Genomic DNA, 14407 nt, shown 5'->3' on the forward strand with positions numbered 1-14407 from the left:
TTTGTTTTTTTCCTGAGACAGGGTTTCACTATGTAGTTCTGGCTGTCCTGGAACTCACTATGTAGATCAGGCTGGCCTCAAACTCACAGAGATCCTCCTGCTTCTGTCTCCCTCCTGATTGCTAGGATTAAAGGTGTGTGCTACCACCTGGGCTAAGACTAATCATATTGCTTAACAGAAACAAGTAAGGAGATGTGGGGACAACATATTTACATATAAAAGGAAAAAGATCAACCTAGAATTTTATACCTAGATAAAGTATCCTTCAAAAACAAAGGTAGGGCTGAGTTTCAACTTACTGTACAGTTCAGAAATCACTCCAACCTCCACAGGGAACCCAAAACACACAGATGATCAACTTTTCTCGACCCCATCACATGTCAGGTCTCAGGGATCACTCACTTAGAGCCTGTAGTCACACCACTCCCGTTAGGTGTAGGGCCTGAGTGATGGTGACTCAATACATACTCCTAGGTGCCAAGAACAATATGGCCCTAAACTAGCAAACTGCTGATGCCTCAGCATGGGCTAGCTCACTGTTAAATTGCTTGGGAACAAAGGTTTAGGGTATTCTAAACTTTTTACAGCCCACTGGCTGTAAACACTGGGTGTTTCCAGGGACATTATGAAGGACCATGACTCTTAGTGTGCCATTGATCGAGCAAGGGGACACCAGCATGTGCTGTGCCCACCTCCATCTCCTGCGGTAGGTGTCTCCTTCCACAGAGAACATTGAAGAAGATATTGCCACAGAAGGAGAACAGGGAAGAGAAGAGGTCCTTGCCCTGAAGGAATGGCAGAGAGTACTCGACCAAAACACAGCTGAGGGCCCTGAGAAGTCAGAGCATTGGGAAAGGCTTAGCCCCAGCACAGCTCCTGCCTAAGATGGGGCTTACTAAACATGTGTAACAGTCGCCGCTCTGCCACATGACACCAGGAGGGCTAGACCAAAATCAAATTGTAAAAATTCTCTCTAGTACAGCAGGAGGAAAAGGCACAAACTAAGGGGAAGACATTCAGACCACCTCTAGTGAAAAGCTGCAACCTGAATAAGGACTGAGAGGGCCAGCCTTAGCACCAGCTTCCACAAGTCAGCCTGCCCCTGGTTTGTTCTCAGACCTCCACATCACCACCTTAAAAGGAAAGCCCCTCATGGCCAAGTGTGAGGATGTCCTCTCAGTGTTCATTGTCCTCCACAAGAGCTAAAATGAGCAGGGAAAACACCCCCAGGAAGCAGAGCAACAATTGAAACCAGAGTGGATGGGGTGTGACAGATGCCTGGACTGCCAGGAAGAGAACTTAAAATAGCTGTAAGTGATCTGTGGAGACAGCAGACAGCCTACAAGATGCTTAGCTATTCCAGCAGAGACAGAGCCTGTAAGGAAGTAAGATCCAGATGGAAATACAACAACTCGGACAAAACAGTGCCTTCAATGCTCAGGAGACTCACACAGTGGAAGGAAGTCAGAAAAGGCAAAGGCAGACCAAGGGTTGATCTAAACTGGAACAGAGTCACAAGAGAAAACAAGGACCATCTAGAGCAACAGCGGCCATTTTGCTTTCAAAGTTAACAACAGACTCCAAAACAACAGAGCCAAGAAAATCCAAGAACACCAGGTAGAATAAATGCCAAAAGAACTATGCACGAGAACATCTACCTCAAAATTCTGAAAACCAAGTCAGCAAGATGCCTTAGCTGAACATGTGCTGGATGCCAAGCTTAATGATCTGACTTCAATCCCCAAAACCCACATGCTGGAAAGGGAGAACCAACTCCCACAAGATGTCTCCACACTTGTGCTATGACATCCATAAAGCCACATGCACACACACACATACACACACATATGCACTATGTGCACATGCACAAACACATATAAATGTACAATTGTACGTGAATGTACCTATACACATGCATACGAGTACACATACCCATATGTTGTAGGAGAATTGATCACACTGCCACTCGGCTGTGCCAATAAAGCTACCTTGAATCAAGGATGGAGTCAGCCACTGGTGGACTAGGATTAGCCATGGAGATTTTGGAGGACTGAGGAAGTTGGATAGAGAGGGACAGGAAGAGAGAAGAAGGGGCTGAGGGAGATTTCCTGGGCTTTTGGATGGGGAAAACATGGGGAGAGTAGGGTCAGCCAATCATCCCGCCTCTGTTCCTTGGATTTGTCAGGTTTTAAACCCCAATTTCTGACTCCCAAGTTTTTATTAATACTAGAATAATTTAGGTAAGCGCAGTACCTGGCGTACAACGTGTAGCCTTAGATCACAGCTAGGCCACAAAGCCACCACAGCTGCTCCGGCCCCCACCCCTCACCACCAGCTGGCTCTGTCATTCAGACTACCCTTTGCACCAGCACACCATGCCCCCTCAGCTCTGCTGCTGCAAGAGCAGGTGTCTTCAGCCTGGCCACACACTGCCAGCTGTGTGGCATGCGCTCCCTGGGCAGTCACCTGCCGCCACCACCACCACTCACAGCAGGCAGCGTGGTCTTCTCCCAAGTGCATCCTGTGCTCTGGCACTCACGGATGAGGTTTGATCCTCTCCCACACTGGATCACAGCCACACGGTTCCTCCTACAGCTCCTCTGGTTACCCCACAGGGTGCATGAGCACCACAGTGGCCTCCAGCCCAGGTGTGCAATTAGCGCTGGCTGGGGCACCCCTCTGTTCCCACCCCCTGCTGGGACAGTTGAACATCAACACTGCAGCTGATTACTCCTGCATCAGCTCTGCCAATACTGTCAGCACCAGCAGATCTGGTGAGATACCTGGGAATTCTTAAATTAGGAAATTAGGTTTTTAAAAAAAGGGAGGGGGAATCTTTCCCAGGCTGAGAATTAAAAATGTCACAAGGCAGGGAGTTAGACCCTGTTTACTGCTACTGTGGATGGCTTGTAAATGGAAAAAAAATGAGGGAATAAACCATTTAGCTGGGATCAACATAATACAAATTTTAATTACTATCAGTTTGGTAATATTTTAATCCTTAAAAAATGGTTTGATGACTGTGCCAAATATGAAAATTTGACTGGTAAAATACAAGTCTTAGAAAGATCCACTAATGAAAATGAGAAAAATATCCAGACACAAACAGAGGAATTTAGAGCAGAACCTACCACACCATTGCATGATGAACCTGAAGAGGGGCAGCCCAAGGTTATTAGAAAACCAACTTTAGTTTATCTAGTTGCCATATAAGAACAACCACCAGATGATAGGCATCCTTAAGGCTATGCAGAAGTTGACTGGAATCCTGTAGCAGCTTTAGATTTGAAAAGATTTAAAGGAGCAGTCGTTTCATATGGTATGCATTCACCCATGTGAAGCAGATGTTAAATTCATGGGCAACTCGCCACAGAATTATTTCACAAGACTGGAAAGATTCAGCCGCAGCAATATTGGAAGCTGGTCCTCAGTTCAATGAAAAATATGGTGCCAAGAGGAAGCTAGGGTCAGAGAACAATGAGGTAGGGATAGAGGTATGGAAATTTCCCAACATCAGCTTCTCAGTGAACATCAGTATGCTGATTTGCAAAGACAATCTAGATTTGATGGTCATGCCTTGGCACTCTGTCATATAACAGCTTTGAATGCTTGGGACAGGGTTGAAGAATCAGGAAAGAGGACTGAGTTATTTACTAAAATCATACAAGGCCCAAAAGAAGACTTCACTGATTTTTTTTTTATAAAGATTGACTTCAACTGTAAATAGAGTGATATCAGATCTAGAAGTTAGAAAAATATTAATTGAATCTTTGGTTTTTGAAAATGCTAATTCAGAATATAAAGGGGTGATTAGGCCTTTAAAGGCAAGATCGGCACCAATAGATGAATGGATTAGAAATATAGTTGATCTTGAGGCAGGGGAAGGGCTTGGATTTGCCTCTACTGGATGTGCCTCCCCATGGGAGGCCTTGACTTCTTGTGGAGGGAAGTGGGGGGTGGGTTGGAAGGGGAAGGTTGGAGGGGTGGGAGGAGGGAAGAGGGGGATCTTTGACTGGTGTGTAAAATGAAAAACTTTTCTTAATAAAAAATAAAAGAGGCCGGGCGGTGGTGGCGCACGCCTTTAATCCCAGCACTCGGGAGGCAGAGCCAGGCGGATCTCTGTGAGTTCGAGGCCAGCCTGGGCTACCAAGTGAGTCCCAGGAAAGGCGCAAAGCTACACAGAGAAACCCTGTCTCGAAAAACCAAAAAAAAAAAAAAAAAAAAAAAAAAAAAAAAAAAAAAAAAAAAAAAAAAAAATAAAAGAAAAAAGAAATATGGCTAATATTGGATCTCATGTTATTGATGCTGCTTTGGTAGGAGAAGTAATTTCTAGAAATTTTAGGAAAAATCAAAATGCCAGATGTTTTAGTTGTGGTAAACAAGGTCATCTGAAAAGGGATTGTAGGCAAGATGTTCTTAGAAACAATGTTTTTACTAGAGATAATCCAAAAGCCCCAGCCTTTTGAAGTATGCAGAAGGTATGGCAAAGAACAAATTGGACTAATGAATGCAGATCAATAAGGGACAGGTAAGGTAACCCTTTGCCATCGGGAAATGCCCTGAGGGGCCTCCCGCAGGCCCTAATATCAAATTCGCTCAATTATTCTCTGTCAGCATCAGAGAAATTCACCCACAGAGCAATTTAAAAAGTTACTACCTGTTGTTAAAAACCACACTGCTCTGGATGTGACCAAAGACAGAACAACTTCTATAGTTACAACAAAAAGTTCAGGAGAGACCAGAAAACAACTAATTTGACAAACTGCTATAAATGATCAGATACCAAAGCTAAAAATACATATCAATGACATTAAAATTGAAGGTTTGGTAGACACAGGGAAAGATGCAACAATAATTTCACCAAAATCTTGGCATCCAGACTGGCCTATTCTGGAGGCAAATACTCAGCTTCTAGGGACTGGAATTTTATCTCAGGGAAAACTAAGTGTACAGGGCTAGAGGACAGATAGGAAAATTAAAACCATATGTGGCTAACATAGTAATGAATTTATGGGGGTGTGATTTGTTACAGCAATGGAAATCACATATTATCATTCCTCCAATCTCAGAAACAAATCATAAAATAAAGAATGCTTCTGAGAGAAATATTAAAAGGTATTATCAAGAACAGACCATCCAGGTTGCACATAAACAGGGCCCAACGGCTGGTGGTCTTTCAAAGGCACCAACAGCCCTTCTTTAAAATGGTTAACAATGGCCTTTGACATCAGAAGAATTACGGGCACTAGAACAGCTGGTACAGGAGCAGGTAGATGCTCAACATATTGAAGAATTGACCAGTCCTTGGAATTCTATATTTGTCATTAAAAAGAAATCTGGAAAATGGAAAATGTCAAAGATTAAAGAGCCATAAATAAGATAATTCAGCCAATGGGCTCTTTACAGCCTGGAATTCCCTTGCCTTCTTTATTACCTAAAGGATGGTCTGTTATAGTGATTTAAAAGACTGCTTTTTTACTATACCTTTACAAGAACAGGATAGTGAAAATTTTGCCTTCACAGTGTGTAGCTAGAGTTTTCCTGCCTGGCCCACAGTCAGGGCAAATCTCTCTCACCTGCCAGTCCCACAGCCGCTCAGACCCGACCAAGTAAACACAGAGACTTATATTGGTTACAAACTGTATGGCTGTGGCAGGCTTCTTGCTAACTGTTCTTACAGCTTAAATTAATCCATTTCTGTAAATCTATACCTTGCCATGTGCATCTTCACATGCTGTTTGTCATCATGGCGGCTGGCAGTGTCTCTGACTCAGCCTTCCACTTCCCAGCTTTATTCTCCTCCTTGTCCCACCTATACTTCCTGCCTGGCCACTGGCCAATCAGTGATTTATTTATTGACCAATCAGCAACACACTTGACATACAGACCATCCCACAGCAACAGTGCTTGTAATAATTACTTACAATAATTCTCAATCTGTTAAAAGGTATCAATGGAAAATTCTTCCACAAGGGATGTTAAACAACCCCACCTTGTGTCAATACTTTGTACAACAGCCACTGGAGATAATTTGTAAACAGTTTCCTCAATCTATAATTTACCATTATGTGGATGATATCTTACTAGCTGATTCAGACTTGGATATATTAGAGAAAAATGTTCAAAGAGGTAAAGAAAATTTTGCCTTACTGGGGACTACAAGTTGTTCCCGAAAAAGTACAAAGAGGAGATACTATTAATTATCTAGGATATAAGATAGGTTTACAAAAAATTCAACCACAGAAAGTACAAACCAGGAGAGATAAATTACAAACTCTTAATGATTTTCAAAAACTTCCAGGAGACATTAACTGGCTACAGCTTAAGTAGCCAAGAACTAAGTAATTTATTTCAAACTTTACAAGGTGATAAGGGCTTAAATAGTCCAAGAAAATTAACAGTAGAGGCTGAGAGAGAATTGACTTTGGTAGAAAAAAAATTACAGGATGCACATGTGGATCACTTAAATACAGAGCTTGATTGTATCCTGGTCATACCACCTTCTATGCATTCTCTTACAGGAATTCTTATGCAGAGAAAATATAATGTATTAGAATGGATATTTTTACTACACAAACAGAGTAAAAAAATTAAAGACCTATGTAGAAAAAGTTTCTGAATTGATGCTGAAAGGAAAATTGAGACTTCATAAATTAACAGAAATAGACCCAGCAGAAATTGTGGTACCTTCTACTAATGCTAAAATTGCCTCATTATGTGCAGAAAATGAACATTGACAAAGAGCTTGCAGTAATTTTTTGGGAGAGATTAGCAACAAATATCCCCAAAATAAGAGACTTCATTGTATAAAGAGAACTAATTGGGTTCTTCCTCACATTCTATGAGGAACACCAATTTCTTCAGCCCCTACATTATATACTGATGCAAATAAATCAGGAAAAAGAGTTTATAAGTCAGGAAAAATAAGTAAAGTGACTCAAAGCCCTTATGATTCAGTTCAAAAATCAGAATTAATTATATGTTATTCTCATAGTATTATTAGATTTTCCAGAACCTCTTAATATACTTACTGACTCTCAATATGCAGAAAGAGGTTTTTTTACATATTGAAACTGAACTTATTCCAAATGATTCAGAATTAACTTTGTTATTTACTTAATTATAAGAAATAATCAGGAGGGGTTGGGGATTTAGCTCAGTGGTAGAGTGCTTGCCTAGCAAGCGCAAGGCCCTGTGTTTGATCCTCAGCTCCAAAAAAAAAAAAAAAAAAACCACACTGTCTCAAAGAAATAATCAGGAATATAAATCATCCCATACACACACACACACACACACACACACACACACACACACACACACACTCACATCACATCACATCACATCACATCACATCACATATCAGATCCCATACAGGCCTACCAGGTCCTCTAGCACAAGGTAATGATAAAATTGATCAGCTATTGGTAAGAAATGTGCTAGAAGCCTAAGAATTTTATAAGAAACACTATGTTAATAGCAAAGGTTTAAAGAAAGATTTCTTTATCACTTGGCAACAAGCCAAGGAAATTATAAGGAAATGTCCTACTTGTTCTTTGTATAACCAAACTCCACTACCTGCAGGAAGTAACCCAAAGGGTACTCAAAGAAATAAATTTGGCAAATAGATGTGTTTCATTTTGCAGGATTTGGAAAATTAAAGTATGTGCACAATACCATAAACATTTATTCAGGATTTCAATGGGCAACTGCTTTGAGTTCTGAAAAGGCTGATTCTGTAACAACACATTTATTAGAAATTATGGCCATTATGGGAATACCTGTACAGCTTAAGACTGACAGTGCTCCAGCATTTGCCTCTAGTAAAATAAAACATTTTTTGCATATTACAATATAAAACATATTACAGGTATACCACACAATCCTACCAAGACAAGCAGTTATAGAAAGATCTAATTGCACTTTAAAAGATATACTTAATAAACAGAAAGGGGTAATAAAGGCCCCCAGAGATAGATTGCACAATGCTTTATTAACTTTAAATTTTTTAAATGCTAATGAGAAAAGAATGACAGCTGTGGAGAGACATTAGATAGTAGAAAAAAAACTGCTGAATTAAATCATCCTGTATACTTCAAAGATGTTTTGACCTCAGAATGGAAACCAGGACATATGTTACATTGGAGAAGAGGTTTTGCTTTTGTTTCCACAGGAGAAGAAAAGCTATGGCTACCATCAAGATTAATAAAGATTGGATTCAAATAGGAGAGAACTCTTGATTAGGAGAGGCAACAGTTCATCAACCACATAGCCATTCCATCTAAATTAACTATAAGACTAATAAATGTCTTTTATTTGTTCAGACATAATCTGCCAAAAAGGGAAAACTCCCCCGAATTAGGGTTGGGGCAGGGTTTTGTTTTTATCTTCCCAGGAGAATAAAAGCATCCAACTAAAGAATCTGAAGACTATTGAACAAATAAAACATCTGAAGAAGAAGGACAAATCATCCAGAAAAAAAATGTCCCAAGAAAAAGAGTAAATTGGCTTAATGGTATAACACATTTCCAAGAGGAAAAAAATTCATAAATCTTCACAAATGTTTGCTTCTACTGTTCTCTACAGACATACAAGGCAACTGGTTTTTTTGTAGTCCAACTCAACTAAAATTAAAAGCTGACTTTGGAGTTGAAGTGTGACTCTGTTGCATGAATCCTGACTGGTCTTAATAAAAACCCAGAGCCAGATATCAGGGTGAAAATGGAAAGATCAGAGAAGCAGAGCAAGCCACCTCTTAATTCCCCAACTCCTCAGCCTACAGGAGCCTGAAAGATCTGAGTTCCTGTCTCCTCCTGCCTTATATTCCTTTCTCTGTCCAGCCATATCACTTCCTGTCTCAACCTTCCTAGTGCTGGGATTAAAGGTGTGTGCCACCACTGCCTGGCTGTTTCTCTTTTAGACTGGATTAATCTCATGTAGCCCAGCATGGCCTTGAACTCACCTAGATCCAGATGGATCTCTGCCTCCTGAGTGCTAGGATTAAAGGCATAAGCCACCAGTGCCTGACCTCTGTGACTAACTCTCTGTGGCTAGTTCTATCTCTGATCTTTAGACAAGCTTTTATTTCTTAGATTACAAGCATTATATCACCACATGACTCTCTCCTCTAAACTTTCTCTAAAGCGTGCTCATTAGAGGAAAATCTAAAGTCTCATGTCAGAAAAGCCTCCTGGGATGGAACAGAAGAAAACCAAAATTAAGGGACTATTCTATTGCCACTAATCTTATAATCTTTTGGTTTTATTTTGACTCTTTAAAACTTTTCTTTTTTTATTTTTTTTTTTTATTTTATGTTCACTGGTGCTTTGCCTGCATGTGTGTCTGTGTGAGAGTGTCAGATCTCCTGAAACTGGAGTTACAGACAGGTGTGAGCTGCCATGTGGGTGTTGGGAATTGAACCCAGATCCTCTGGAAGAGCAGCCAGCGCTCTTAACCTCTGAGCCATCTCTCCAGCCCATGAGCCATCTCTCCAGCCCAACTTTTCTTAAGGTATAAATATTATATATATATATAGTGTGTGTGTGTGTGTGTGTGTGTGTATTTAAACTTTCTGTTGGGATATTAATGGTCATATAGAGTACTAATTCTAGTAATAGGCTTCATATAGCTTTCTGTACATGATTTATGGCTTGAGTCTGAAGCAGGTAACTTGGAATTAAGCTTGTGTACCTCAGATGTATTTAATATATTATGGTTCTATAACCTCTCTGAGATCTACTACATATGACATTTAAAATGTTTAAGTTTTCAGCAGTGAACCATGACCATTCCTAACAGTGACCTTTGAAGTCTCCAAAAGAATAATGGGGTCCCTCAATGATAAATCCACCTGGACTGTGATAATGCCAGTAAGCTGACAAACACCACCCAAAGATCAGCTTTGGACTATGAACTGCTCAGGACAACTTCAAAGTGGTTAGCTAAGACGGTCCAACCTCGTAGACTACTCTAGTCAGGACTTCAGATAAGCCTTGCACTTTCCCATCACACTGAGACTGGATAACATCTGGGTCTCCCAGGACTTGATCTTCGCCTCAGTTTTTACAGGGTAAAGATGCCATCACCCCCTGACAGAAGAAAGTAATTTTAAGGATGCTGCACCTACATCCCAAGAAGTGGGGTGGGTGGTTTTTGGTCATTCGATGGATGTTTGTCATTGTTTAGGGGGGTTGGTTACAAGTTTTTAATTGGTCATGGTCAGGGAGAAAATTAGGAAAAGAGAATAAGATTCAGACATCTTGTTCTGAAAAGACAAAGGGGATATAGGAATGATATAATAAAAGGGTATATTATTGAATCTACTTTCAAACTAAAAAAGCAACTACTAGTCTCAAATATTTTACATTGGTTAGGATTTTTATATATTGATAAAAATTTAAGGTTATTTTTGTTATACTGTATATATGTTTCTACTCTTGTTTGAGGTATTTTTGTATATTGATACAAATTTAAGGTTTTTTTTGTTATGCTGTATATGTTTCTACTCTTGTTTAAGATATTTTTGTATATTGATACAAATTTAAGGTTATTTTTGTTATGCTGTATATATTTTCTACTCTTATTTAAGATATTTTTATATATTGATACAAATTTAAGGTAATTTTTGTTATACTGTATTATGTTTCTATTTCTTGTTTAAGGTATTGTACCTACACAGCTCATTTAAAAATATAATATAAAGTTCCAGTCCTTGAAAGCTATTTAGAATAATAAAGAAATACAGGTTAGTAGTTATCTATAGCAATCAAACTTATAGTCATGTTAGGTATGTTTTCAAGGTCAAATAGAGACATACTTTAAATAGATAGATGGTCTTCAAACACTTCAGAGATCTACAGAATTATAGCATTTAAAATGTTTTAATAAATATAAGGCTTTTCCTGACAGTGAGACACATTTGCTCCTGGCAGCACCAATCTACTTCAAAAGAGGACAATGGACATCAAAGAACCTCCAAATGGAGTTTGCTTTCATTTGTGGCAAAATTAGCCACTGAGCAAAGAGACTGCCCGTACCTTGACTGCTGACAGATGCTGTCCAAATTGGACAAGCAGGACACAAAAGAAGACAACTGTCAAACTTTGCCAAGACAAGGTAGGACAGTCCTTTAAAATTCCTGCTTCACAGAAAAGTCTGTCAGATATTTTAGGCCTGCAGGCCAAAGATGGATGCCCGAGTGTTGCAAAGGAACCTTGAGGTGACTGTCCAGGCAGCCAGATGTCTCTGTCATTTCTTAGTTTTGGAAATTGCTTGCTCTGCATTTCCTGTTAAATTAGGTAATATCATATCCTTCTTGGGTTTCTGATGGGGTTGAAAATTAGATAGTTATAGTTACAGTTTTCCATAATTTTGATAGAAAGTAAATCAGGTACAAAACTTTGGATTCACCAAGATAGAATAGAGTATTTTCTTTGAATTTGTCAAATACTAATGGACTAGACATTGTGAATGTATTTACATTGTGAATGTAATTATTCTTATTGTATATACTTTTATTATGTTAGAGTTAAAATCCTTCCTTTTTTCTTAGACAAAAGGGGGAAATGTTGCAGGAGAATTGTGAACACTGCCACTGCTGTGCTAATAAAGACACTTTGAATCAAGGATGGAGTCAGCGATTGGCTGACTGGGATTAGCCATAAAGATGTTGGAGGACTAAGGAAGTCAGATAGAGAGGGACAGGAAGAGAAGAAGGGGCTGAGGGAGATTTCCTGGGCTTTTGGATGGGGAAAATGTGGAGAGTAGGGTCAGCCAATTGTCCTTCCGCTATTCCTTGGATTTATCAGATTTTTATCTCAATTTCTGACTCCTGACTTTTTATTAATACTAGAACAGTTTAGGTAAACACAATACACATATGAACTACATAAACTTAAAACCACACACACACACACACACACACACACACACACACACACACACACACCTTACATATGTTCACACACACACATAGATACATATACACATGTAGACAATACACATACAGACAGCAAAGAATCAAAAGTATGAAAAACACTCAGCTTGGAGCAAGAGCTCCGTGGAGTGATGCCTTAGCTGAGAAACCATGCTGTCTGCCCAGAATTCAATAGCAGCAAATGACCCTTTATTAACGAGAAAGTCTTTCTCAGGCACACAGAACCAAAGAATTCATCACCTCAGATCTTCTCCCCTAGACACACTGGGGAACTTCTTCAGGCATAGGGACCATAGCAACAAGACCTTGGGTGCACATAAACACACCAGAAGTGATGGGAATCAGAGTGACTCTGAAATAAAATTTATTTTTTTCTTATTTCTACTTGTGTTTATTTTTTTTTTAAACTATGGCCATGGCAGGCTTCTTGCTAGCTAGCTCTTATATCTTTTTTTTTTCACTTTATTAAGAGATTTTCTATTTGTTTTACATATCAACCATGGATTCCCCTGTCCTCCCTCCTCCCACCCCCCAGTCTTTCCCCCCAACCCACCCCCCATTCCAACCTCCTCCAAGGCAAGGTCTCCCCTGGGGAGTCAGCAGAGCCTGGTACATTCAGTTGAGGCAGGTCCAATCCCCTCCTCCCTAAAAGATACTCCATTACCCAAAGCAAAAACAGAAGTAACATATTTCATGTTTGTAAGCTATAAATTAAAACTATGTAAAAGACCCACAGGAGATAGAGGAGGAACTGGCCTGTCACAAAGAACTTCACCTACTAACTGACAAGCCTGGGAAGAGGGAACCTCAGTTAAGGAATTGGCTACAAAGGACTGGCTGTGGGCATGTCTGTGAGAGTATTTTCTTAATTGCTAATTGATGTAAGAGGCTGTTGTTGTTTTTCTTTTACTCTAGCCAAAATATTGTTGGTTGTTTTTGCTCTTCTGGGCTCTTTGCTCTTTGGTTATTTAGGGGTCCTACTACCCAGCTGCTGTGGGATAATGCTCTTGTACACTGTAAAGATTTGTCACTCGAATTGGTTTAATAAAATGCTGATTGGTCAGAAGCCAGGCAAGAAGTGTAGGTGGGGCGACCAGACTGGGAGAATTCTGGGAAGAGGAAGGGTGGAGTCAGGAGTCGCCAGCCAGATGCAGAGGAAGCAAGATGAGAATGTCAGATTGAGAAAAGTTACCAAGCCACATGGCTAAACATAGATAAGAATTATGGGTTAATTTAAGTGTAAAAGCTAGTTAGTAATAAGCCTAAGCTACTGGCTGAGCATCTATAAGTAATATTAAGCCTCTGAGACAATTATCTGGGAAGTGCCTGCTGAGGATTTGGGAACAGGCAGGCGAGGGAAACTTCCATCTACACCCAACTACCAAATAAATCACACACTGAGGCTTATTCTCAATTATAAATGCCTGGCCTTATCTTGGCTTGTTTCTTGCCAGCTTTCCTTAACTTTAACTTATCCCATCTACCTTTCGCCTCTGGACTTTTTCCATCTTGCTCTTTACTTTTGTAAATCTTGCTCTTACTCCGTGGCTTGCTGTCTAGCTGGGTGGCTGGCCCCAGCATCCTCCTCCTTCTCTCGATACTTCTTTTTCTTCCAGATTTCTCTTTCTATTTATCCTCTCAGCCTGCCAGCCCTGCCTACTCTTTCTCCTGCCTTGTTGTTGGCTGTTCAGTTCTTTATTAGACCATCAGGTGTTTTAGACAGGCACAGTAACACAGTTTCACAGAGTTAAACAAATGCAACATAAATAAAAGTAACACACCTTAAAATAATATTCTACAACATTCCCCCTTCTGTCTAAACAAAAAGAAAGGTTTTTAACTTTAACATAGTAAAACTACACACAACAAAAACAATTATCAAATAGGAATTACTTCTACAACAGGAGGCTCCAGCCCACCGTGGGTTATACCATTCCTAGGAGGGTGGGCTGTATAAGATATGTAGCTCAAAAAAGAACACTGAACATATTACTATTCCAGACTTCAAGATATATTATAGAGCTAAAACTAAAATAAGCTCTGTGCAGGTAGGGAAGCAATCAAGTGAAGAAGACTGGAAGAGTCTGTGCTAGCTGCACATCTGACAGACCCAGTCAAGAAAGTCCATCACAGGTGTGCTCAGCCGCTTGGGTTTTAGTTCATTGCAGATGTCATCAAGTTGACAATCAAGATTAGCCATCACAGTATGTAACAAAAATAATCAAGAAAAAGAGGCTATCAGCTTGAGTGTGGGGGTGGGAGGGGGAGCCTGGGAGGAGCTGGAGGGAGAAAAAAGGAAAAATTATGTAATTCTATTTCAATTAAAATAATTTTAAAACTTGTAGTTGAAACAAATATAAGTTATCACTTTCAAAAAGAAAAGGAAATGTAGCTGAACATGAGCCAGGAAGTGAGCCAGGAAGCAGCATTCCTCCATGGTCTCTGCTTCAGTTCCTGCCTCCAGGTTCCTACCTT

The sequence above is a fragment of the Peromyscus californicus genome, unplaced genomic scaffold (genome assembly GCF_007827085.1).
Source record: "Peromyscus californicus insignis strain IS unplaced genomic scaffold, ASM782708v3 Scaffold_7__1_contigs__length_154581171, whole genome shotgun sequence".
Taxonomy (NCBI): Eukaryota; Metazoa; Chordata; class Mammalia; order Rodentia; family Cricetidae; genus Peromyscus; species Peromyscus californicus.